General features: G+C 45.1%; 1 protein-coding gene across 1 annotated transcript in view; it reads right to left on the bottom strand.

Moving 5' to 3' along the window:
• Positions 1-25,694, bottom strand: part of VWF (von Willebrand factor) — a 196,636-nt gene that overhangs the window by 170,098 nt on the left and 844 nt on the right. The window lies entirely within an intron of this gene.

Raw genomic sequence — 25,694 nt, 5'->3', positions numbered from 1 at the left:
GCTCTCCAAGGTTTACAACACAGAGACATCATTTCCCAGCCTTGCTAGCTGGGACTGTTTACATTGGAGACGCCAGAGAGTAAACTTGGAACCAAGCACAAGCTACTAAGAACCGACTCTGTTGCTGATGCTTAGCCTGATTCTTGCCTGAAGAAGCATTCAGAGTTCTTGGCAAGTCACAATTCTGGTTTGCATGGCTACTTTGCACATGATGCACAATGAATACCTTGGCTCTGAGATAAATTGATGCACATGAAGTATCTGACACTTTAAAAAACCAAAACAGTTATTATTTCTGTACTTTGGAATGATTATGCAAAGATGGGCTGGACTGTCATGGCAGATGATGGGAACATGTGAGCCGTTTTGCACACTTATCAGGAAGTTATATAAGCAGAAGCTATTAAGCTTCCTCTCCTCATTCTACATGGCCCCAATCCAAGGCAAAGTTGCACGCACTTGCCGTTTGCCTTTGGCAGAGAAACAGAAGCCTGAGATCTCTGAACACCTCTTGCCTTGAAAATCCTACGGCTGTTGCAAAGAGCTGTGCTTGAAAAAACTACATAACTGAAACGGTTACAGGTAAAACCTAATTGGTTAGGAAAGTTCTAACTGAGATGGTAAAGTTCTGGCAGGGACCACTGCAGACATGGGTGGACACTCAGCTGAATTAAGGCTGAATTATGTATACACATAAAAGTCCTTGCACACAGAAAGCTAGTTTGTCAGGAAGGAAGAATAAGCTATAACCCTTCTTCGATTTTTTTGTGTTTTTTGGTGGGGATAGGGTTACTGTTTGTTTGTTTTGTACATGCAAAATAGCTAATTGTGACGCATAAAAGAGCCTTCGTTAGCTCAGTGGCTACCAAGGGGGATTAAAATTTTAAAAGGAAATCCTGCAAAACAAAACAAGGCAACAGCCAAAAAAGTCACATAAAACATCACAATGTATAAAACCCATACAGCAGAGATTTCTCTTAGTTCACTGCAGTCTCCCCCTTGAGTCCAGATATAAGGGTCTCATGTTGTTACCATGCTTTCCTCAATTCCCATGCACATGGCACCCATTCAGAATGTGACTGTGGCATGGTCTCGCATTACCCCTGCATGGTTTCCCTGACCTGCAACGGTCCCAGGTGTTCCCCACTGGGGAAACCCACGTTTATGGACATAGGTTTCCCCACTGGCCAAATAGCACCCCCAGTATCATTTCAGGTCAGAAATGTAGTGCCCGGATATAAAGGCTGGTATAAAACACTATGTATTCATATGCACGCACATAGCTTTAGGGAAGTTGGCATCCAAAGGCCTTTGAGCCAATAAATCATACTCTGCCTGGTACTGCCTCTCACCAGTAGAGAGAAAGCTGTCTTTGAATTACCTCTAACCTTAGGTATGTAGTTTCTGTTTCCTAGCTCACAAGATCAAGCACTTTCCTAAGTGACGTCTTCCGGCTACACTAATAGGCTATGCTAATTAACTACTAGTAGATACCTAATGTGTATTGGTTCTTTTGTAATACGAAATGTTTCCTTGTAAGGCAACGGTACCTTCCCTCAATCCTAAGGTATAAAGGATCTATCCCATGCTTTGTTCCTTTGTGAGTAATCCTGTGCCTTATCTGTGGTTCTTACCCAGCTCTGTGTTTAGCTAAATAAAGAACTGTTTGCTTTTGACATTAACCTCCTCCTTGGTGTCTGTTCATTGGACTCCATGAGACAGCCAGGCACTTCAGAAGAACAGTGTGTGGGGGGGCGGTGGCAAAACATGCCCTGTCTCTCAGCCAAATCAAGCACTACATGCACAGGACCTGGGAGAAGCAGCAAGTCATGCGTGATGGTCACCCAGGACACAGGGTAGGGGACCCTGGATACAACCTATGTACTCTATAATGTGTGAAGAGGTGTGTCTCTGTCCAAACAAGATTCAACAAAAACTTGTTTTCATACCAAGATCTTAGTTTCAATACTGATGGGTCGTCAGACCCAGATTCTGTGCAATTGCAGACAAAGGGAAATCTGCATTCAACAAGAGGCGACACCCTACAGAACAGCTAGCAAGCTGGATGCAAAAGCTTTGAAAGCGACCAGGAGATATCTGCATTTCACTCTGGTGCATGGGTAACCAGGATGCCTTTCTTCCTGCAGGCCTGTCCTATGGACAGAGATGGGTAGTGGTACAGAAGGTGAATCCTGCCTGCCCTCCCTCCAGACCATTCAAGACCCACTTCAGGTTTGTCTCCTGACAGAGGAGAAGAGTCTCTACAGAAAGCAACTCCACTCAGTCCTTCTATAAACAATAGTTAGAAAGGCTGGCCTCCTGTAATGTGAGCACTGCACCACCACAAAGTAGGTCTTCTGAGACAGTCACGTTGCTTGCATGTTCTAAGACAGATATGTCCTTCATACATCCCTTGAATGCCAAATTAAAAATGAGAACACCGGACACGCCTGCAATGGGGATCAGCTCTTCTCTGCCCTGGAACTGTCACAGTTGAATCAGGTTTTCCACTTTGCCCAGTATTTCTGCATTACTCACTGTGCTGTGCTGGGGAAACTCAACTGACCCTGGAAATTAATGGGTGTGGTTTGGTTTCCATTGTTCATGCACTCCTTTTTCTCCCTTCCCCAGCCGTGTCCCCAAAATTGCACAAGGTATGCATTCCAGCACTGTGATCATGCCTGTCTTCAAATGACTACCATTCCTAGGAAAGCATCCTTGCAGATCCAGATGTAACCCTGAATTGGGGCACCCGGTAGGTGAGATTCCTGAAGCTGGGTCTCTGTGAGGATTCCGAGAAGGCAGGTGGGAGTCATCAAGCATTTGGGCTGTTGGGTCTCCTTGGTGATGCGATGTTTGTTTGTGCCGTGTGATCCCTTGGTGCAAAACAGATCACCACCAAACCCTTCCTGTGGTGCTCTTGGTTCTCTGGACATGCACTGGAGACACCCGGGACTCATATTGTGCATTTTGATCTGCATCCATCAGCTGGAGTTTATATACTTCTTGTCCCTCTCTTCTCCCTGGCAATAGAGGATTGTGAATCCAATCCTCTATTGTTGAGTTAAAACGTTCCCAGCCAAATCAAGGGAGAACCCCCCATTAGTATTCCTATACAATTTCCCTCTGTTCTTCCGTGCAATAGAGGATTGTGAATCCAATCCTCTATTCAGGGAAGAAGAGAGGGAAATTGTATAGGGATACTAATTAGGGGCTCTCCCTTGATTTGGCTGGGAACATTTTAACTTTATGACACAGTCTTGCAGTTATAATGTGAAGGCATCGCACAAAACAGGAACTGAACTAGCAAGGATTCCAGCAAACTTCTCTTCCTCTGCTATGCCGCCAACTCCACATGGTCTCTTGCCTGCATCAGAAGAGGCTCACCAGTGAGAAGAGGCTCATCGGTTACAGCAATGGTACAAGGGGACACTAGAGCAATCTTATCCCTGCCCAGCAAGTATATGCCCAGGACAAGATCACTCTGGAAAGCCTTTTAATATAAAATAAACAGCTAGCTCGAGTCCCAACATAATGGACCATATTCAAACAGAATAGGTCACCAATGGAACAGATCCAGACTCAACTGGCAATATCTACCGACCGATCCCCCCTTCCCACAGCTGACCCCCTCATGTCCTTCCTAAAGCTCCCTTATCCCTAAGGGCAGAATTTCATGGGGATTAGTGGTCTGCAGTGGGAGAAAGGAGGCAGGAAAGCTCTATTCTGCCACTGGAAAATTTAGTCTGGATTCAACCTCATCCTTTATGGAAGGTTCTGAGAGCAGGAGTCAGATTGTCTTGATGAAACCTAGCTTTTCTCTGTGACCGTGGAACTAGTCCTCAAGGAACTTGCTTGGCATTTTGCAACTGTCATTCATTCCATTACTTCTGTGCCCAAGGGGAAATCTGAATTGAAATTCACAGATCAACCAGAAGCCCTCCACCACTCCAAAAAAAGGCACCCTGCTGGCTTTCTTCTAGGCAGACACTATCAGAACATCCAGCAGGTGGGAGTATGTTCCAGTTAAGGCTCAATATCCCTGTATTAAAGGCTCAATATCCCTGTATGCACGTTGAACGATCTTTGCCCAATCAGCTTGAAAGAACCCTGATAATGTTAGCATCGCTGCAAAAGAAAAAAAAAACCAATCCCTTATAATCCCATGGGGGAAAAAATACACACATACACACACTCCCTCAGGATTAATAATAGCCAGGAAAAACAAAACAAAACTGCTCTCTGAAATGTACCTAAATTTAGAAAGTAGTAATTACATAGCGTAAAAGGAAACTAACATAACAAGAACACACCTTGAGTGTAAGTGTAATTCAGGGCACTGCCCACCGAGCTCTTTCCCTCTTCCTCCATCTTGCCAACTATGTGTTCCCCTACCTGAGCCAGGCAGAGACCCTGGAGACGCCTTTCCCCTGTCTCTGAACTGCCCCCAACATCTGCCTACTAGTCTCTCACTAGATCAAGCTTCAGTCCACTCTCCTCCCCGGCATGGCTCGTTCTGCTGCCTTTTCCCAGCCCCCAGCCCCTTCACCCAGGTGCTTCCCTTTTCCCCTGTGCCTCTGTTAACCCATGGTTGTAGGGTTCCCAACCTCCAGGTACTAACTGGAGATCTCCTGCTATTACAACTGATCTCCAGCTGACAGAGATCAGTTCACCTGGAGAAAATAGCCGCCTTGGCAATTGGACTCTATGGCATTGAAGTCCCTCCCCTCCCCAAACCCCATCCTCCTCAGGCTCCACCCCAAAAACCTCCCGCTGGTGGCAAAGAGGGACCTGGCAACTCTGCATGGTTGTCTGAGCCTGGGTATGGCTCTCCCTATCCTCCCAGGGCTCCTCATGAGCCATCTTCCCCAGCTCTGCTGGCCTTCCCTCGCTCCCTCCACCTGGGACCTTGCCTAGGGTTTCCAACCTCCAGGTACTAGCTGGAGATCTCCTGCTATTACAACTGATCTCCAGCCGATAGAGATCAATTCACCTGGAGAAAATGGCTGTTTTAGCAATTGGACTCAATGGCATTGAAGTCCCTCCCCTCCCCAAACCCCGCCCTCCTTAGGCTCCACCACAAAAACCTCCCGCCAGTGGCACAGAGGGACCTGGCAACCCTAACCTTGCCTCCAAGGTGTAAGCGTTTGGCAACTGCTCCTCCCTGCTTGGCAGTCAGTGTTTTTGCAGGGCTGCTGGCCTTGGGGGGGAGGGTTCTGCCACAGTACCTTCCACTGAGGTGGCGAAGGGGCAGGGCCGGTACCCTCCTGAACTGTGGGTGACTGCTCGTGCCCCCCAGCAGGTAAGTGGGGCAGAGGGTTTCTGATAGGGGCTGGCAGAGGAAGCTAGGAAAACCTCCATGTCTGGACCCTCAGCTTTGAAGGCCGAGATGGACTCTGCCACCGTGGCAGAAACCGCAGAGTCTGAGTCCATTCCCAGACACGTTTCAATTTTTTCCATTGATACCAATTATAAACATTACGTAACTTCATTGTTCACAGAGTCTAGCTAACCTTCCTTGCTATGCTTTGCATACGTACTCTCTTGGTCACCTTCCAAACTGCAATAGAGAGTAAATCCAAAGTAGAAAGTTGGGATCTATAAGGAGAAAAGGAGAAGAGCCTTTTGGGAGATCCCGTTTAACCCAGCATCATGATTCTAGCAGATACCTCTGGGAAGTCCACAAGCAGATCAGCAAAGCACTGCAAAGAAGGAGAAATCTTGGCAGGTTGCTTTTTTCATTGCCGCATGACAAACTGCACCTGCCGAAGCCTCCACTCTTCCACAACTCTCCAAGGCTCTGTGGCCCTGCCGTTCTCCTCTGCCTTTGTTTCTAAAGTTTATAAAGATAACCATCACGAATGCTGGTCAATATCAGCAGTCTTATCCTGTAATACAAGAATTTTGGGAGGAAGTCATTTTTGGGGGAGAAAGTCATTGTGTAACTCTGAGAAATAAAAAAAATTGTTTATAAGAGCATGTCATAGAAGAACAAAGCCACATCAGACTTTCTCCCCTCCAGTAGACATGATTGTCACACCCACAAAAATGGCAAGATATAAAAAAAATGACCATTAAAACATGAATAAAACATGGCAGGTAGCCAGATTATCTAAACTTAATTAAACAATTCATTTGACTGGAAACTCGAAATACGTATTGATGCATAGAACAGTTTGTCGTTGACGTAGTTTATTAAGAGTGTTCATTTAGTTTGCAAATGTTATAAACATGGTTGATCTTTAAGTACTATGATTTATATATCTTATTTTTAAAAAAGTTGTGTAAATAAAATAAAAAGGACTTGTTTACCAGATCCCTGACCATCTTCCTTGCCCTCTTCTTAACCTGGTCCAATTTGTCCACATCTCTCTTCAAAAGAAATCTGAGTAATGTGGGAACTATTATTTCTCATGACTTGGATGCTGTTAGTCCAGCCTCCAAGATTTGTGTAGCATGTCTGAAAAAAACAAGCTGCTCCATTTCCCACTCTCAACAACCCTGTGAGGTAAGCTAGGCTGAGTGTGAACAAGCCCAAATGTCACCACCTGGACTTCATGGCAAAGGGAATATCTGAACCTAGTTCTAATCCAGAACTAACCATTCTGCCACACGGGGTCTTCATCTGTTCACTGATCTCCCCAGATCTCAGCTCATTTGGTTCTAAAATGAGCAAGTAAAGCAGATGCTTCAAGCTGTGTGTGGTATGGGTAGAAACTAGGGTTGCCAGGTCCCTCTTTGCAACCGGCAGGAGATTTTTGGGGTGGAGCCTGAGGAGGGCGGGGTTTGGGGAGAGGAGGGACTTCAGTGCCATAGAGTCCAATGGCCAAAGCGGCCATTTTCTCCAGGTGAACAGATCTCTGTCGGCTAGAGATCAGTTGTAATAGCAGGAGATATCCAGCTAGTACCTGGAGGTTACAACCAACAAACTACTCAATAAACACTGTTATATAGTATTGGCAAAAAAGAAACAGTGCAGGCAATTATATCACAAGTATATATTCTAGAAAAGTGCAAACATGAGAAAACAACAACAGTGCTAATACAAACATACACAATGATACAACTATATACATAGCAATTCACAATGTGAAAAGCAATATTCAAACGTAGCTCACTGGCTATCTTCCAACGTGACAAATTCAAGGAACAAGTCCATTTATAAACTTCACAAATTTCACAAGTCAATGACTACTGGAACGCCTCTTGCTGCTCCACATAGGTGACAGAGGGATTAATCATTGATTAGCAGCCCATGCCACTGGGAGCAAATAAAGAAATACAAAACCAAATAAAAATGAATAAGTTGAAGAATTGTTGAATTCAACTAGAACACTCCTGCAAGGACAATATACTTGTGGGCTTTAACCTTATTGCTGAGGCTGATGAAGCCAAACCATTGGTGAAAGCGCTATAGATATCCGGGATAGCGTTCCCTCTGTCACCTATGTGGAGCAGCAAGAGGCGTTTCAGTAGTCATTGACTTGTGAAATTTGTGAAGTTTATAAATGGACTTGAATTTATGGACTTGTTCCTTGAATTTGTCACGTTGGAAGATAGCCAGTGAGCTACGTTTGAATATTGCTTTTCACATTGTGAATTGCTATGTATATAGTTGTATCATTGTGTATGTTTGTATTAGCACTGTTGTTGTTTTCTAGAATATATACTTGTGATATAATTGCCTGCACTGTTTCTTTTTTGCCAGTACCTGGAGGTTGGCAACCCTAGTGGTAATGCATGCAAACAAGGACCGAACTTCAATGCTTATGTAGGTAGATCAGGAAATTTTACCAGGTACAGTCTTTCCCCCTTTTCTACACAAAGCTATTAAGTACACAGGAACCCTGTCCTCCTTTTGTATCTTATCATACCTCCTTAAATAACTACATCCACGCTTAAGAAACCTCATGTTGACAAGTGACTATTGTCTTCTCTTTTTGGCCTTTCAGATGCATGAATAAGTCTCCTTCAAATACTAAGTAACTGGTGTGCTTTTCCCCCCACTAACACTGAAGCAGTCGGCTGCCTTATAAATCAATGCCTCTCCTCCCCACTCCCCAGAAGGCACGTGGTGCTCCTTTGGAAATTGTGACTCAGTGCTAGACAGTGCATGGTACTCATTGAGATGTTCAGTGGTCTTAGAGGGAACATTAAGCCCAATTATGGTGGGTTCCCCCCCCCAGCCTTGATAGCGTTAAGTAATTATAGAAAGCTTCTTTTAGAAGCTTCCAGTTTTTGCTTGTGCCCTTATTTTAAGAAGTTTGTTTATAGCCTCACTGACCACCACTCCTGAAATTTTGGACTGAAGGACATTATGTTCAAAAAGCTGGGCTGTAAAGCTCAATTTACTCCAGGTAGTCCCACTAAAAACATGATGTGCAATTCTTTTCAGAGTGACTCTAGTCTCAGCCTATTCAACAACCTAGTTTGACTGGAGTAACTCTGTTCAGGATAACATTGTAAATTATTTCTAAGTTCAAACTGAAAAACTGCACCTAAGGTTGCCAACTTTTGAACAAACCCCTGCTCCTGTCTCTAATAGTAGCTGGATATACAGAAACTAGGATGTGAGAATGTTTTTGGTTCCCATTTAAAAATGCAGAAGGAAGAGCCACTTTATTGTAAGCCCCATATGAGACTCCACCCTTTGACAAGCAGTTCAAACCAAGATTAAGTCTATCAAACCAAATAGATTGCATCCTTTAAAGAAAATATAAACCTGCTCTATAATAAAGTAATGTTTTTGGAGCATTTTCCAGCATGTCCTTTTAGAAGATGCTTTCATGGTTCAGGAAGGGATTCCAGCTGATGTTCTCTGAAGTAGCGCTTGTTCAGTTGGCAGGCTGCAGGCCAGAGACTCCATTTCTTTAGCAGCCAAGAAGGATGGTGTAGGCTCCTCTTTTCCTGGGCCAGTCCCCTGCTGGAGTAAGAGCATTATCAATAGTAGAGTCTACAGCAAGAGGGAAGGGAGCAACGAAAGCAGAACAGTTGGGGAAATCTGAGGCTACAGACCACACAAGAAACCGGAGTTTCCATCTTGCAACCTGGGCTGTCCAACCCGGGGGCAGGAAAAGCTGCTGTCCCAGCTTCTTTGTTACGGTGGTGCACAAGCACCGAGCACAACATTGAGGGCCCCTGGATTAAAGAAATGGCTATAGCTAGGGTTGCCAACCTCCAGCTGGTGGCTGCAGATCTCCTGCTATTACAACTGATCTCCAGTCGATAGAGATCAGTTCACCTGGAGAAAATGGCCGCTTTGGCCATTGGACTCTATGGCATTGAAGTCCCTCCCCTCCCCAAACCCCGCCCTCCTGAGGCTCCGCCCCAAAAACCTCCCGCCGGAGGTGAAGAGGAACCTGGCAACCCTAGCTATAGCAATTACCAAATCCTTTTTAAAGCCTTCAGAAAGCCCTCAGCTAGAATGGTATATGAGACCCAGAGTGGTGTAGTGATTAAGAGCGGTGGGCTCTAATCTGGAGAACCAGGTTCGATTCCCCACTTCTTCACATGAAGCCTGCTGGGTGACCTGGGCCCCGTCACTGTTGTCTCAGAATTATCTCAGCCCCATGTGGAGGCAGGCAATGGCAAACCACCTTCGAACCGTCTCTTGCCTTGAAAACCCAGGGTCACCATAAGGCAGCTGTGACTTGACAGTGCTTTACACGCAGAGAGAGAGAGAGAGAGAACGGTATGGGAAAACTGCAGGGGAAATGTCAACTGGCCGTGAAAAGTGTGCACAAAACTGTGCGGACACTCAGTTGCCAGTGTGAACGCCTCTGCAGTCATGGTGGTCATGACAGAGAAAGGAAGAATGCTTACTGCTGCGTGAATGCAGCCATGGGGTGGTTTGCTTCTGTCCTTCCTGCTTCTGTGTCCTGATATACGAAAATTACGTGGGAGCAGCTTTCCCCAGCATTCTCAATGCTGAATTTCTTCATGTCCAGTTCTCAATCAACAGAGGAATAGTGTCGGGTGTGTGTGTGTGTGTGTGTGTGTGTGTGTGTTAAAGCCTCTCCTTTGAACATTGAGCATGAGGCATTTGTTATGAATAGACTGTCCATGGCACAAGTCAGTTACTCTTCAGCACTGTATTTATGAACGTGCTTTAAATTTAAGCCCATGAGGCTAAATTGCCTGCAATGACATAAGTCCTAATGAAATAGGGACATATGATTCTTATCTCACTATAGATGCTAATTTTCTGCCCCGAAGCATTTCCCCTCTTCTCTAATCAAGCTAATTATTATGTGCATTGTACCTCTGCAACCTGAGTTCCTTCCTTGCAATGCCCCTCCCACCTTCAGACTGGGATAAAGCACTTAGAAATCTCCATTCCAACTCTTGAGGGAGGGAGCTTTGACTCTAAAGATGATGATACCCAAAAAATCTTGTTGGTCTCTAAGGTGCTACTGGTAGGATTGCCATCCTCCAGGTACTAGCTAGAGATCTCCTGCTATGACAACTGATCTCCAGTGGAGATAGATCAGATCACCTGGAGAAAATGGCCGCTTTGGCAATTGGACTCTATTGCATTGAAGTCCCCTCCCCAAACCCTGCCCTCCTGAGGCTCTGCCCCCAAAACCTCCCACTGGTGGCAAAGAGGGACCTAGCAAGCCTAGCTATTGGACTTGAATCTGGTTGAACTATTTATTTTCCTGACTAGCAGCCTACTTTCAGTATTAAGCCAAGTGAGAATAATATTAAATTGCAATTAATCAATGACTTAGTATTACAGATGAACCAGAAACTCAGATGTGCAAGCAATGATGGATTTAAAAATGAGTCTCTGGTGTGGGGGGAGGAGGAAACAAGAGTGTGGGGGGGCGGAAATTTTGGCAAGGACAGCTAGTCATACAAAGGTGAGAGAAGCTGCCACAGTTGAAATTCCCTCTCCTATACTACTGTTCAAGGAATGCGAGCCCTGTCTTCCTTCAAAGTTGGGATTTAAAACAAAACAAAACAGAAAGCTGAAATTCATATAGGCAAATTTCTTCAGAACAAAAGTGGTAGGCAAGGCTGTCTCCTGCTTGCTTCAGATAGGACTGTCGGGAAGATCTTGTTTAGCCTACGACCCTCCCTTTTAAAAAAAAAGTAAGCTGTGCCAAGAAGAATGTCTGGGTCTGCGTAATGCCATCCAGTACTAAGAAGCCGCCCCACGCTTCTTACTTGGGGCACAGCATCGCAGAGCAACCAATAAAAGTTAACACAAACAACCGAGTGGTGGCTTCGTACAAGACTGAACTGGCATTTGGAAAGAAAAGCATTTTATCGAGCTTAGCTGATTACTCACGCGAGATGCCTGTCTGTTTCCTAACAACAGACAGGGGAGAAACTGGCAAGAATAAGTCCTAATACTCTAGACACGTAAGATTCAGGTGTGGACTTTGGAGAGGATTTGGCTCAGTGACAGAGCATCTGCTTGGCATGCAGAAAATCCCAGGTTCAGTCCCTAGCAACTTCAGTTAAAAGGATCAGGTAGTGGATGATATGAAAGACCTCAGCCTGGGACCCAGGAGAGCCACTGCCGGTCTGAGTAAACAATACTAACTTGATGGACCACGGGTCTGATTCAGTATAAGTCAGCTTCTTGTGTTCAATTTGATAGGACAGCAATAGCAATCACACATGACACAAGCGGAGAGATATTTAAAGGGCTAATTCCATTGCAAAGTTATCCAATACATTAAGGGGGCTGATGTTACTGAGTAACTAACTGGGGCCTAGATGTTTCTTCTTCTATTTTCTGTTTTGCTTGTTAACTTTCTTTTGTGCTTGCTGGATCTGCCGCAGACCAGGAGAGAGGTCTGCACTGTACCTATTTATTTATCTGTTCTGTGTGCTACAAAGTGAAGTAAACATTTTACTTCTTGAAAGCATCTTCAGCCTGGACTCATGTTTATTTGCAAAACTGCAGCATCTATCACAATTAACAGTTCCTCATACTTTATAAAACATTATCTCATGTGGATCTGAACAAAATTCCTTTTTGCGATGGGGGGGGACAGACTGATTGCAAGTCAGCTGACAAGGAGAACTGGGTTCAAATCTCTTCTGTGTCATGGAGTTTATTGGATGACGTTGGGCCACTTGGCCCAGCATACCTCACAAGGATGTTGTGAGGATAACTTTGGGATTATAATGCATGTGGCTTTGAACATCTTGGAGAAAAGGTGAAATAAAAAAACATAACAAATAACTGCAATTTCACCTGGCAACAGTGGGGGGGGGGAAGAGAAGCAAACACGTTACAAATAAAAGCTCCACGTTACAAAAAAAAGCTTTCTATTTAAAAGATGCGTGACAAAAATTTCTTACATGGTCCATGGCAGCTTCTTAGGTCACTGTCACACATCCTACGTGATCCTGGTGGGCCAGTTAAGTCCTAAATCTTTGAAAACAGGAGGGAAAAATAAAGGATGCAATCTTCTTTTGAGCTGTGCTCCTGTGCCTTTGACAACAGCCCAACACACACAAAGCAAACAGGTGTAACTGTTGCTGGAATTGAGATAAGTGGGGTGGAAATGCTGTCCACACAGTTTGTTTCTATCAGACTGCTGTTAAAGGCAAGGGAACATGGCCAGTAAAACACAAACTGAAAGGTGGCAATGCCAGCTGCGACTGAAGAAGAGAGGTTTTGCTTTTCTCACGGTGCAGTCCTAAACAGAGGTACAACTCTACTTTGGGATCGCACTGTAAAATTCATTACCTACTCTGCCCTCTTAAGCATGTATACTCAGAAATGAGTCTCACTGCATTTAATAGGATTTACTCTCTATTATGCATACTTAAGAGTTCTGCCCCAATATGTTAGGATGATGGGAATCTAAGAAACCATTCACCCTTTATATGACAACAACCATCCTAGAGGGCCATTTAAAATAAGTGGGTAAATAAAGAAAGAAATTCACCAGTGCATATACATGCAGCAACAAGTCAACCCAGATATGTAGAATGTGTGTTATATACATGGTGGAAAATATGCATGTGTCACTTACATGCATTGTACTGCACGTGCGCATCTTGAAAAACATGGGACCCAGTCATCATGGGGATCATGCACCTTTTCTTGTGGGTTTTACCGTGCCTACCAAATGGCCTGGGGAAAGTGTGCTGCCAAGATTACCCAGGCCTGCTTCGGCTGTATTTTCAAAGACTAGGGATGCTAGTCTCCAGGTGGGACCTGGGGATCCCCCCTGAATTACAGCTCATTTCCAGACTACAGACACCAGTCCCCCTGGAGAAAATGTTGGAGGGTGGACTCTAAGGCAGTATACCCCACTGAGGTCCCTGTCCTCCCCAGGTGCCACTCCCAGATCTCCAGGAGTTTCCCAACCGGGTGCTTGCAACCCTACCCTCCACTGACTGCTGGTGGCCAGGAGGGACCTGACAACCCTATCAAAACTAACTGGGCAATAGGTCTACAGTCAAACAATTGTAGGTTGCCACAGCTCTGGGTTCCTTGTTTACAGCATCACAATTACTCTAGGGTGCAATATGCCATAAAATCGCCTCTGTTTTCGATCATGGAGAACATTAGCCTCATTAATGAGCTGTTAATTGGCAGCTGCAGGCCTCCCCAGTGTGCAGCGTCATTCTGAACTTGAAGCATCTTTTCTTGCCTGTTGGGCTGAGAAGCAGCCAGAGCAGTTTCACTCACTAAAGCACCAAATTACAATATTATTTTTATTCCATTCTTCCTCCAAGGATTTCAGGGCACTGCACCTGGTCCCTGCCATTTGACTTCACACACATGAAGCTGCCTTATACTGAATCAGACCCTTGGCCCAAGATGGTCAGTGTTGTCTACTCAGACTGGCAGAGGCTCTCCAGATCTTTGCGAGAAGTCTTTCACATCACCTGTGACCTGGTCCTTTTAACTGGAGATGGCAAGGACGGAACCTGGGACCTTCTGCGTGTAAAGCAGAGGCTCTTCCGCTGAGCCACAGACCCTCCCCTTCACAACAGCCCTGTGGGGTAAGTCAGACTGAGACATCGGCCCAAAGTCACCCTGTCACTTTCATGGTGAGCAGAAAGCTGAGTTTGGGTCTCACCAAGCCTCTAACACTCTAACTAGTGTAGGATTGCCAGGTCCCTCTTGGCAACTGGCAGGGAGGTTTTAGGGGTGGAGCCTGAGGAGGGCAGGGTTTGGGGAGGGGATGGACTTCAATGCCATAGAGTCCAACTGCCAAAGCGGCCATTTTCTCCAGGTGAATTGATCTCTCTAGGCTGGAGATCAGTTGTAACAGCAGATCTCCAGCTAGGATGGCAACCCTAAATTAGTGGTTAAGAGCGGCAGACTCTAAGCTGGAGAACCGGGTTTGATTCCCCACCCATCTGCGTGAAGTCAGCTGGGTGACCTTGGGCTAGTCACAGTTCTGTCAGAACTCTCTCAGCCCACCTATCTCACAAAGTGTCTGTTGTGGGGAGGGAAAAGGGAGGCGATTGTAAGCCCTTTTGAGACTCCTTAAAGGTAGACAAAAGCAGGGTATAAAAACCAACTCTTTCAAGCACTTTGACCAAACTGGCTGCAGATAAAGGGAGAGAACAGTGCTCAGGTACTTCAAAGAGGGGATTTCAGCAGGTACCACTGGGCTTTCAAGGACGGATGAGGAAAAAACAAATCTGCCCCAATTCCCTTCTCAGCACAAATCTTAGAGGTACAGGAACCCCCCCCCCCACACACACACACACACACATTCTCCTTGGCAAATGACCATCTTGAATAAAATTGATTTATTTTAAATTTTGCAGAAAATTAAGTGCTGTTGGCTGTTTAATGCCCTGCTGCATAACTTTATATAGATGTGATATTTATTTCAAACCTTTATCAGCCACCTTTCTGCCTTTTCTGAATTCAAGAAGGCTTACAATGATAAGGAGCTCAGTTCTTACAAAGGTTAAGCAGCCTCTGCTTTTCCAAGTTGGGTTGCCAGCTTCTGTATTCTTTTTTCATATTCACAATGAACTCACTCTCAGAGAGCCAGGTAAACCAGGACTCTGCCTATTCTACCGAACATACAACAATAATTCTTGCTCTTCTTTATTCCAAGAAGTGGTCATGTTTACACATTACACACATGATTATACATGAAGCTGCATTGTACTGAATCAGACCCTTGGTCCATCAAAGTAAATATTGTCTACTCAAAATATTGTCGAAGGCTTTCACGGTTAGAGTTCATTGGTTCTTGTAGATTATCTGGGCTGTGTAACCGTGGTCTTGGTATTTTCTTTCCTGACATTTCGCCAGCAGCTGTGGCAGGCATCTTCAGAGGAGTAACACTGGAGAGACACTGTCCTTCAGTGTTACTCCTCTGAAGATGCCTGCCACAGCTGCTGGCGAAATGTCAGGAAAGAAAATACCAAGACCACGGTTACAGAGCCCGGATAACCTACAAGAACCAATTGTCTACTCAGACTGGCAGGGGCTGTCCAGTGTCTTAGGCAGAGGTCTTTGACATCACCTACTTGCCTAGTCCCTTTAACTGGAGATGCCAGGGATTGAACCTAGGACCTTCTGGATACCAAGCAGATGCTCTACAAACTGAGACACAGGCCCTCCCCTACCACGAGACTGTTTAGGTTTGCTGCAACGTACTGACACAGCTACCCCACTGAATGAAGGATTATCACTTGTGGATTAGGCCTGCTCCCCCCTTATTATGCATTTGCTACATAGGCTTCTTGTGATGTGTCAGTAGTCCTTAGACCTGTGAATCACTTTTAATTTCAACCAGCCATGTGGAACCTGCTTTCCATGCTCACTTTACATATTGCTGTTTCTCCCGGCCTGTTCTGAAAACGTTAATAGCTGCTTGAGAATTCAACAGGTGAAGCTTTCCAGGCATAGGGAAGGCTTTATCTCCAGCTGCTGATCCGCCAGTGACTAAAGGCACAGGAGCAGGGGTGAGCTGAAAAGTTGGCAATCCTAGCCTTCATCTGCCAGTTTGTTTTCTTGAATGGCGTATATGCTGACCACCAACACTCAAGCTCTCCTGGAAGAAAACAACTGATTTTTTTTTAAAATCACAAATGTCCCACTTGTACCTGATTCACAAGAAAGGAACCAATTTTCTGGAATCACAGCTTATGGACAGAAAGGATTGGCCAGCTGGAGCTCCAGTGTCTGCTAGTTTTGCATGGTTACACACTATGAACAGTAATTGACATTATGAAAAAAGAGAAAGACCAAAGCAAACACAACATGAGCTCTGTTTTGGTCCACTGGTGACATTTCGAAGGGCATCAGACAATGTTCTAGTATCATAATCATTGCGGGATACACAGTTTAGGTAAAATGGTTTTGGCTCTTACTATATGGTGACGTAGATCCCTACAGCCTGCATAATATTCTGCTATCTTCACAGCCTCCGTCCTTCTCCTTATAGGCAGCTAGGCAAAATTCATCATGGTGTTGGTTTATTCAGACTTCTGCTCACCATTTTCTCTTCGGATTCATGTTGGATAAATCCAAACATACAATCAGATAAAACGTTGAATCGAGTTCCCTCTCAGTCTGAGGACCAAACTTGATGCTGCATGCTTTTAGGTACTACCACATCACTCTGCTGATGGCCCTGTGGAAACCAGAAAAGCTGCTTCCAGAGGAGCAACTGAGATCAGATTAGAAGCAGGAGGTGAATTTGTTCCAGTTTCCATTTGGCCATTGACTTTGATGGACTGAACAAGTGTGTAAGTCTGCTTAGGACTGCAATGTGTGTCACAGGCCCTTCACTGCATATGCAGGATTGCTACTACCTAATACACTTCGGTGCTGCTTAAAAGGTTAAAGGTCTCCTGTGCAAGCACAGAGTCATTCCTAACCTGTGGGGTGACGTCACATCTCAACGTTTTCTAGGCAAACTTTGTTTACAGGGTGGTTTGCCAGTGCCTTCCCCAGTCATCTTCCCTTTACCCCCAGCAAGCTGTGTTCTCATTTTACCAACCTCGGAAGGATGGAAGGCTGAGTCAACCTTGAGCCGGCTACCTGAAACCGACTTCTGTTGGGATCGAACTCAGGTCGTGAGCAGAGCTTGGACTGCAGTACTGCAGCTTACCACTCTGCGACATGGGGCTCCTTGGGTGCTGCTTACTTACAATAATTCTTTTCCCTTGTGTTTGGGTGGCGGCTCATGCCCTTAGCTAATTAATCGACTGGCTCAAGCTTGCAGCCCTATTCGCAGCTCATCCAGAAATATCACCCAGGGAAACATATACATGACCACTCTGGTGCTTTAAAAACTAAAAAGCAGCTTCGGGAAAGGGGAATTTGAATTAGAAAAGCGGTGGAGAAAAAAAGGTAGCTAATCTTTATTCTCAGCTGCCCCTTTTGTAAAGTTGCTAGCTGACATGGTTGCCAACCTCCAGCTAGTAGCAGGAGATCTCCTGCTATTTCAACTGATCTCCAGCCGATAGAGATCAGTTCACCTGGAGAAAGTGGTCACTTTGCCAATTGGACTCTATGACATTGAAGTCCCTCCCCAAATCCCGCCCTCCTCAGGCTCCGCCCCAAAAACCTCCCTCCAGTAGTGAAGAAGGACCTAGAAACCCTACCAACTGGTTTTGAGAAAAAAAATGTCCCACCCCTTTAGTAGAAACTTTATTGGGATGTTATTTACCAGGTGATGTCATGAATGTCTATGCCACAAAAAAGCTTCAGCTGCACATTTCCGCACATTATTTTAAAGGGACAGGATGATTTCCTCCAGGGCTGTCAACAACCGTACCCAGTAATATTTTCTACTTCAGGGATCCAAAAACACATTCATAACAGCAACTATGTGCTTTTAGCTCCATTTGGAGAAATGACTGGGGGACAATTTGGAAGGGAGAAGCGGTGGAGGGGGTGGAATTAAGCATTCCTTCTCCTCTGCTTTTCTGCTCCAACCCCCTCCCTCATGAACCTACTTTGTTGCTGTTGTTTTTTAAAATAAAAAGGATCAGGGCTCTCTTAGACATATCTACCAGAGGCACAATTAGCCCCTTAGCAACTCACAGGGCAACCCAAACAGAATCACTCTTCCCGGTTTCTTTACAGAGAGATACTGCCAAGCTGGTCTAACCAGCTTGGCTTGCACAATCCTTTAGGTGAGAGAAGGTACGTACACCTGTTCAAGGTCACAAGCCTTGTGGCAAAGGCAAGAACGTTACTCCGATTCCCAGGCGATTTCTGTAATAATTGTACTTGGTGATGAAGGAAGTTGTTCAGCAGTTATATTAACAGAGGTGAAAATGGCAGCATGTACCTTTCATGAAACTGCTGATACAATCTTTCTGATTAATGTTCTGAGTACCAGCATCTGGAAAAGACCTGCTCCAGTCCCTGTATTTGGATACAACATGCCAGATTTCTCTCTCCCTACCTCATACTGTTTCTTATTAAACAGATTACTGTTTTTTAAACAGATTCTTTATTTTAAACAGATTACTAAAATATACTGAAATGACCACACTTCAATGGCTGCAAAAATCAATCACAATCACAATCACATAAAATTTCACAACTGAAAGAGTGATAGGTCTACTATTATCTTCTAATAAAAGAGGTGATGTCTCCATATGATCTATATTTCGGAGTAGAGGAAGAATTAAAAGATTTCTAGCCTCAGAAAAACGGTTACATTCAAAAGCCCCATGATAAAGAGCGTCTATACGACTGGCACTGCAGTTGCATACTCTATCAGAGTATGGTATCTTAAGATACCTCCCTTGCCAAACTCTAGACGGTAAAGCCTTTAGGAGTGCCACTATAAAGGCACACCTATACCGAGGAACAGTCAAATATTAACTGTAGTTGGGAAGCTGGCCAGATGGAAGAATACCGACAAATGTAGAACAAGCACATAGTGCGCTACAGATTGTACTGTTGTAATCATAGCGACATAAATGTTTCTTAATCTTGTTTATTGCTTCCTTTCTGTTGTTTGAATTAAGAGTGTCCAAGGAAAGACTGAGGAGCTCTACAAGTTTATTCCAATGGGAAACATAAGAATCCTCTCTAATCAGGCCAAGGTAGCCTCTTGGGTGTCAGAGTGTACAATTTTAACTTTAAGAGAAAAAGTCTTCAACCAGGCCCGATAGGGTTGCCAACCTCCAGGTACTCAATTAAAATAACAGCACACGAATATGTTTTATAGCAAACACAAGTTGTATTAACATAGAAGTGACAAGATAATAGGAAATACCTAACTAACTAAGAGCATGCAAAAGGTATATACAAAAGACAAGTGGTACTGAACCAAACTATCACAAACTATTATTTACAAATAAACACGGTATACAAAATAGGTCCAACAGCACGCTTATATAAGTTCGATAATATATCTTTAGAACCGTTTTGGCACGGGGTAAAGCAATCCATTCGCGGACTTGACTTGCATCCAGTGCACAGTCAATATCCGTTGTTTCACCGGTAGTGTTGGAGCCGAAACAGATCCCTTCAAAGGGTAATGTGAAGCGTCTGATGGGGCCCACAATGTGAATATTGTTCAGAAGCGCATAGGAGGTTCTCCCCTGGAGAAAATAGCCTCTTTGGCAATTAGACTCTATAGCATTGAAGTCCCTCCCCTCCCCAAACCCCGCCCTCCTTAGGCTCTGTCCCAAAAACCTCCCGCCGGTGGCAAAGGGGGACCTGGCAGCCCTAAGGCCCAAACTTCAAGAGGTGGTTTTCCTAATTCAGCTCAGAGGGCCACACCCACTACACAATTCGGAATTCCGGAGTTGGAATGTAGGGATTTAAGAAGGATTGGATCAAAGGACTCCCCTATTTTGTCAATCCAGATACCAGCCCCATAAAAACTTTGCACAGCTACCTTGGCACTGAACAGTTTAATGGCAGCTGGGATATTCTGAGCCCCAGATGAACAAAAGAAACAGCAAATAATATTTGTTACTGCTGTAGCCAATCCTCGAACACGAACAGCTTGCACTGACCAAGTTAATCTCTGGTCAAACCAACCCCCTAGGTATTTAAAATAGGGGACCCCCTTGATATTATTACCATAAATTTGCCACTTATGGTGTTTATGAGATCATTTGCCAAAAACAACGACCTTGGATTTTTTATAGTTAACTATCCGGCGTTCAGTAAGAGACAAAAAGCCTTTATCAGGGAGGACAGTCCTGATGTTGTTCTTGATAGGAGAACTGCATCATCAGCAAAAAGTAGAATAGGAACTTTAATGTTAGCAACAGATGGAGAACAACAGTCCTGGGTAGAGCCAGCAGAAATCACATTGTTAATGTATAAATTAAACAATAAAGGGACCAGCACACATACCCAATGCCAGATTTCTAAAGCTCCTTCCCTATTTGAAAAATGATTTCCAACTTCGTTGTGATCGCTACAGAAAGCAATTGATCCCAGTGGTGTTCTCTGCGTCTAAGGAGGTGGTGTGGCTGTAACACTCCCGGCCACTATGGATACACATACACACACACACACCCTGGAATGAGCTGTATGATTTGGCATGAGATAATAATGGGAGCCAGTTAATACTGCAATAAAGGGTGTGTGTGTGAGAGAGAGAGATGGTCAAAGTGATGAGCAAGAGAAGTTGCCCGTGGCGTAAAGTTAAGAACTGGAACCACAGGAAAAATATGAGAAGCCAAAAGAAAGGTAAGTAACATAGGGCAGTAGGAAACAGGATGAGTGTGTGAAACAGAGGGGAGGTATTAATAAAAAGAACAGGCTGAATCATGGCAACGGCATAAAGAAGAACAGAATGGCCCTTAGCTAAAGAGTTTATAAGAGAAGGGAAAGGAAGGGCAGGAACTAAAGGCAACACCCAAAGCATGTACCGAAAACTAATGTTATTAAAAGAAGGGGGAGGGGAGGAAGGTTTAAGAGGAAAAACTAGAGAAGCTATTTCCTGTGCATTTGTCCTTCCCTGGAAAATTGTGTTGCAAATTTATGTCAGGTGTTGGAAAAGTTACCAAGTAGAGAAAATGCAAAACAGAGAACCCTGTGGTAGGGCTGTCTGTCTATATACAGACACATACACAGGATATAGGATTACTGACCCAATTAGAGAGGGAAAAACAGTCAGAGTAGGGGCAGCTTAAGGGAGCATCTGCTAGAAAAGACGGGGGCCTGACCAGTTGGTTTTCTTCCCCCAGTCATTACAAAAAAATCATATGCCTTTTGTGGCTAGATGGATTTTTTGCACAAAGGTTTGCCCCCCAGACCCAGCAAGCACAGCTGGCCCCTTCTGCCCATCTCCACTCTGAGGTGCCACCCAGATACCCCCATTTTTTATTCCAAGAGTTGTTAACTCTAGCACGACAAAGAAGCAGAAGCCAGATTTGGCTCCTTGGCCCCAGTGGCGTACCCTTTATTTTCTCCCATGCCTGTCCAAGGCTTCCTGTGGGAAAATTTAGACGGCTATCCTGGGATATAATATTTCATAGCAAATCCTACTCAACACAAACAGCCCCCCCACCGCCCCCCTGCCCATCCAAGTAATGAGCATTTTACTAGTATCAGCCTCAAAGAATAAGCTGCATGAATGGAGCCAGGTCAGCTTCTCTACATCTGGAATGGGTTGATGTACCGACTTTCCAAACGTGATGGGTCTCTGGCCAGCTGTTACAAGTTACATTTAAAAAAAAAAAAATCACAAGTCAATATTGTAAGCATTGCTGTTCATCTTGCTAACTGCTTTACCTTAATGCCAATCAGATCTTTTGTGGAACTAAATGTTTGGGGTCACATCAGCTGAAGAATTTGCCTTCCAAGAACGCTTGCCAGATTTATACTATGGTAATTGTGGAACTACCTGCCTCAGGATGTGGTGATGGCTGCCATCTTGGAAGGATTTAAGTGGGGGAGTGGACACGTTCATGGAGGATAGGGCTATCCATGGCTACTAGTCAAAATGAATACTAGTCATGATGCACACCTATTCTCTCTAGTATCAGAGGAGCGTGCCCATTGTATTAGGTGCTGTGGAACACAGGCAGGATAATGCTGCTATAGTCATCTTGTTTGTGGGCTTCCTAGAGGCACCTGGTTGGCCACTGTGTGAATAGACTGCTGGACTTGATGGGCCTTGGTCTGATCCAGCAGGGCTTTTCTTATGTTCTTAATACGTTTTAATTTTTTTAATGCAATAGCTCCTTAAACTTGCTGCTGCAGACCCTACCATAAATCAAGGATACCAGCTCACACTGCTAGTAAACATCTTGCTCAGTCATGGCCTACACGCAAGGAAGGCTGCACTCACACCAGAAAAAAAACTCTGTTCATTTTCAAGGCAGGGTTGCCAATCTCCAGATGGTAGCTGGAGATCTCCTAGGACTACAACTGATCGCCCCATTCGCCAGGCAACAGAGATCAGTTCATCTGGAGGAAATGGCTGCTTCGGAGGATGGATTCTATGGCATTATGGCCCACTGAAGTTCCTCTCTTCCCCAAACCCCACCCTCTTCAGGCTCCACCCCCAAAATCTCTAGGAATTTCCCAACCCAGAGCTGGCAGCCCTAGGCACAGGCATGATTTTCTGAGCTCACGCAACCTCTACTTCCTGACCCCTCAAGCCTTTTGGAAGTCTTCAGATTCCAGTTTGCCATAACATTTGCCCTCAGACCAGAATTCTAAACTAGATTTAGTTATCTGATTCATTTTATTTATTGCAGCACAGTAGCTGTTCTCCCTCAGTTCTAGCGTTGCCTACCTTCAGGTGGAGCCTGGAGATCCCCTGGAATTACAACTGATCTCCAGATGACAGGGGTCAGTTCCCCTGGAGGAAACGGCAGATTCAGAGGGTGGACTCTATGGCATTATACCTTGCTGAGGCCCCACCCCTTCTCAAACCTTGCCCTCTACATGCTCTATCCCCAAATCTCCAGGAATTTCCTAACCCAGATTTTGGCAACCCTACATGGTATGCACCCTGACCTGGATGGCCCAGGCTAACCTGATCTCGTCAGATCTCAGAAGCTAAGCAGGGTCGGCCCTGGTTAGTATTTGGATGGGAGACCACCAAGGAATGCCAGGATTGCTGTGCAGAGGAAGGCACTGGCAAACCACCTCTGTTAGTCTCTTGCCATGAAAACCCCAAAAAGGGGTCGCCATGAGTTGGCTGCGACTTGACAGCACTTTACACACACACACACACACACACACACACACACATACAGTATGCGGTTTAGGAATGACTAGTCTAGAGTAACCCTGTCTCAAAATACCATTGGCAACCACGAGATCCAGCTACAGGAAGCAACTCTATTTTGAAATTGGCAAACAGTAGGATACTTTCTGAGAAACTTCCCCCCCTCCCTTTAAAGGAAGCACCTTTGCCCCTACTGCCAATGAAATTCCCCTCCGTTGGCAAATACTGCTGGATCACAAAGCTTCCTTCTTCCCTCCTCGGTTGAGGGAGACCACAGAGCTAAAAGTTAAAGCAGGAAGGTGTAGGAGGGAGACAAGAACATCTGTGGCAATATTAAGACCAACTCCATTTGACATCATCCTGGGAAAAGGGGGAAGTAAAAAGAGAGAAGGCAGTGGAAAGAGGAAGGCTTGTAGCAATGTAGGATTGCCAACTCCAGGTTGGGAAATTCTAGGAGATTGGGCGGCAGAGCCTGGGGACAGTAGGATTTGGAGAGGGAAGGAAACTCAGCATAGGGTTGCCAGGTCCCTCTTTGCCACCAGAGGTTTTTGGGGCAGAGCCTGAGGAGGGCGGGGTTTGGGGAGGGACTTTGATGCCATAGAGTCCAATTGCCAAAGCGGCCATTTTTCTCCAAGGGAACTGATCTCTATCAGCTGGAGATCAGTTGTAAAAGCAGGATATCTCCTGCTACTACCTGGTGGTTGCCAACCCTTCTCTTCAGTCATGTGATATGTTTTCAAAGGATATTTGGGCTGGATCAAAATGCCACATGATGGGACACCAGGAACGTGCAGGTGAAGGTTTTGGGCAGAATTGACAGGAATGCACTCTGCATGAACTCAGGAGCCCTTTCCCCCCATTGTTCATACATTCCAGAGATGAGCCTGGCACTGAAATCAACTGAGCCCGAGGCATCCTGGCACCAATAAAACCCAGAATACTGGAATGAAATGTTTATTTATTACCATTACTTAGTTTTTATCCCACCCAATAAGCTCAGAGCTGTGCCCACACTTTTCTCACTTCCACCATTTTATCATTACAACAACCCTGCGAGGTGGGTTGGGCTGAGAACGATTGGCTCAAGGTTCCCTAGTGAGCTTCTTGGCCAAAGGGAGATTTGAAGCTGGCTCTCCCAGACCTCATCAGACACCCTAAGCTCTACCCCGTCTTTATTTGCAGAGACGCAGCGCCAGTTCCAGAAATGCCAAGCAAGGGTGAGGCCCTCAGATCAGGAGACAGCGGGTCTCCTGGATTAGTCAAATGCTCGCGCTAAGGTTGCCAACCTCCAGGTGGTGTCCAGTGATCTCCTGGAATTACAACCAAAATTCCCCCAGACTACATAAATCACTTATTTATATTTGGGGGCTTTTCCCCCTGCATGCCACAGCTGACTTATGGTTACCCTGGTGGGGTTTTCAAAGAAAGATGTTCAGAGGTGGCTTGCCGTTGCCTCTGGGCCACGACCCTGGTACTCCTTGGTACTAGCCAGGGTCAAGGCTGAGAGCATTTTACTGTCTCAAGGTCACCCAGCAGGCTTCCATGGAAGAGTGGGGATTCAAACCTGTACTCCCCGGGTCCTAGCCCAACACCTTAACCACTGCACCACACTGGCTCTCCTCATTTATATATTAAAAACATTGATTCTGGAGAAAACGGCTGCTTTGGAAGGTCAACTGCTTGGCATGCAGAAGGTCCCAGGTTCAATCCCCGGCATCTCCAGTTAAAGGGACTAGGCAGGTAGGTGATGTGAAAGACCCCTGCCTGAGACCCTGGAGAGCCACTGCCGGTCTGGGTAGACAATCCTGTCTTTGATGGACCAGGGGGTCTGATTCGGTAGAAGGCAGCTACATGTGTGTTCTTTTTGGGGAGGGGCTGTGGCTCAGTGGTAGAGCATCTGCTTGGCGTGCACAAGGTCCCATGTTCAATCCTTGGCCTCTCCAGTTAAAGGGACTAGGCAGGTAGGGGATATTTCCAGGTATTTCCAGGAGTTGGCAAGCCCGTCCCCTGCACGTTGAAGCCACCCAGGCAGGTTCGTCTCCAGAGCCATCCAAGTCCAACAAGCTTCTCTTCCATTCAAGCCAGAACAAAGAATATATACAATCAGATATAGTAGCACAATTGGCTAAAGATTCACTGTGGGATAGTAAAATAAGGGAAATAAAGGACAAGTGGTCTCTGTACTTGAATTGGATAAAATGCGAGGGAGTCAACCCTAATATAACTGAGAAATTTAGAAATTTATGCTCCTGGTTAAAGATGTTGGTGTGAAAATGTTGGGTGGGCGGGGGGGGGGGAAGAAATGGATAACATGGATTTAAATATAATGTATAACCTAATAACATTAATAGAAAAGAGCAAGAGTCCAGTAGCACCTTAAAGACTAACAAAAATATTTTCTGGCAGGGTATGAGCTGAAATAACAGTAATAGAAAATAACATTAACAGAAAATATTAATAGAATTAACAGAAAGAACATTAACAGAAAAGAGCAAGAGTCCAGTAGCACCTTAAAGCCTAACAAAAATATTGTCTGGCAGGGGATGAGCTTTCGTGAGCCACAGCTCACTTCTTCAGATA

This window comes from Euleptes europaea, chromosome 17 (assembly GCF_029931775.1).
Source record: "Euleptes europaea isolate rEulEur1 chromosome 17, rEulEur1.hap1, whole genome shotgun sequence".
Classification (NCBI taxonomy): domain Eukaryota; kingdom Metazoa; phylum Chordata; class Lepidosauria; order Squamata; family Sphaerodactylidae; genus Euleptes; species Euleptes europaea.
The sequence above is the reverse complement of the archived record's forward strand: the minus strand, read 5'-3'. Positions and strand labels throughout refer to the sequence as shown.